We start from the raw sequence: 2,313 nt of genomic DNA, 5'->3' as shown, positions 1-2,313 counted from the left end.
GGCTGTATTGGATCCTCCACAAATTTTTTTTTGAGAGAGTTTCAACCTATGGCGTCCACTCTAAAAACCTATAAAGCAAATGAGCTTTAAGACAAAAAGAAATAGGCCCATGTTAATGAAGAACAGAACATATTACACACTAAAAACATTAAAGCAGACACATCCTTTAGAAAGTTTATGAGGCAAAGAAGCAAAACATAGGTTCCAGTAATTTAAAAATAAAACAAAAATTTTCAAGGAAAATATTGTAAGAAAAGAAAGTGAATAAATATGAAAGGTTGTAATAAAATCTTATTAAATTTTTTTTCCTGAGAAAATCTTATTAATTATAATTTTTTTTTTTTTTAAATTGAATGGATCCTAGGAATTAATTCAGCATGCTTAAAGAATCATTGCGCATGCATATGCATGCGTGTGTGTGTACGGAGGTAGAGAATAAACCTTTTCTTAATTTTTTTAATTTTTTTTTATACTTAAAAACAATTAATGAAGGGTAGGAGGTGTACTTGATGAATTATTAAACCTTAGAAAAAATAAAAATGGGAATAATATTAAGTGGTATAAGATATATTAACACAACCCTAAGCCCTTTTGTAGTGGTACTTTGAGACAAAAAATGTGTTTGAGTTTGGTGAGAGAGTGTAATTAAGTGTGTATGTTTGTTTAATAGTTAGTTTGTTACTTAAAAAAAAAAAAAAAAAAAAAAAAAAGACAAGAGGTACGTTTACTGCTCACACTTATTTATATACATTTTAAATAGTGATTCACTTCTTATCTAACCACAAACAAACCAAAGTTAGAGATAGAGATGGCATCTTCTGCACTAGCTGCTGCATTTAGCGATCTCACAAGATAATTATTGATAGAGATAGAGATAAAGATCCAGGCAATCAAAAATGGAATTGGGATTTGTCTTTGAGAGGTCAAAGCATAAAAACTTTTTTTTTTTCCCACCGGTCAAGAATAAGAAATATACAACGATTCAAAAATAAATTAATACATAAAAATCCAAACTAGCATATATTCAATATTAAACATATATAAAATGATCCTTTGTATATTAAATAAAAATAAAGTCATGAAGTCATATATGATTTATTATATATTAAATAAAAATAAAGTCATAAAATGATTATAAGTTGGCTTTAAAGACCAAATTGGTCAGTTTTGGACATGATTGACATTAGTCCAAACCCAAGGTATGTCAATAGATTTTACCCAATTTTTTATAATTATATGTGTGGATGTCAAAGGTAATCTAGGTAGGTAAAAAAAAAATGTTGACCTCTATCTAGCGTAGCACTATAAAGTTGAAATAGTTTTTTTACTCAATAATGCCCTATAGGATTCTTCCTCAGTAGTTGTAGAGCCATCTAGACTACCCTAATAGCCTTGCTAAGTGAGATGCTGAATCTATTACTACATAAGGCATTGATGACCTTTGTGACAGTGGAACATAATGATAATTGAATTGGAAACCTCATTAGAGATTAGAGATTAGACATCATCTAAAGCGGGCTTACAAAGGAAGAGAGAGAGAGAGAGAGAGATTGTTTTCCATTAAACAAAGGAAATTTTCTTTTGACATTTTTTTTATGCTACCAAACATTAGAAAATACGGAAAACTATATTTACATAAGATTTTCTATCAAAACAAACAAAATATTCTTTTTTACAATTTCGCTTGATTGCACGTCCATCGAAGTTACTGGCTCAGATAATTTTTAAATGTTGTAACGTGCTATTTCTTCCAACACTCCTATGATTTCGCTCAATCAAAATTGCTTCCTTGTACACTTCAAATTCTAGCACTTGAAACCTCAACCTAATTACAAAATAAACCCACAAAATACAAAATACAATATATTTACATGATAATCACAAGAAAATTTGGCGTGAAATATGCCAACACAATAGAAACCTAACAATTAAATACAGTCATTTGAATTGAAATTTAAAAAACAAAAGGCTATTTTAGTAGCACTTAGGTGATTGTTAGGTAAGTGGGAGGGTTTATTTATGTTTTTTTTTTTTTTGGTTTGGTTTTTTGGTTTTGGTTTTGGTTTTGGTTTTGTTTTGATTTTGATTTTGATTTTGATTTTGATTTTGATTTTTTGTGTGTGTGTGTGTAAAGAATATTAATGAAATTCCTAGATTTGTGAGATGCAAAAATAGAGAAAAAAATATGTGCCAAAGAAAACAATCATACAAGACAATATTTATTTTGTTCGGCAATTTGCTTACGTCAATAAGGTTGCAGTGATTTTACTATTCACAAGGAAAAAATATATAAGAGGCGGCAGTATAGTTTTC

Source organism: Quercus robur, chromosome 11, assembly GCF_932294415.1.
Source record: "Quercus robur chromosome 11, dhQueRobu3.1, whole genome shotgun sequence".
NCBI classification, from domain to species: domain Eukaryota; kingdom Viridiplantae; phylum Streptophyta; class Magnoliopsida; order Fagales; family Fagaceae; genus Quercus; species Quercus robur.
This window is presented reverse-complemented; position numbering follows the sequence as displayed.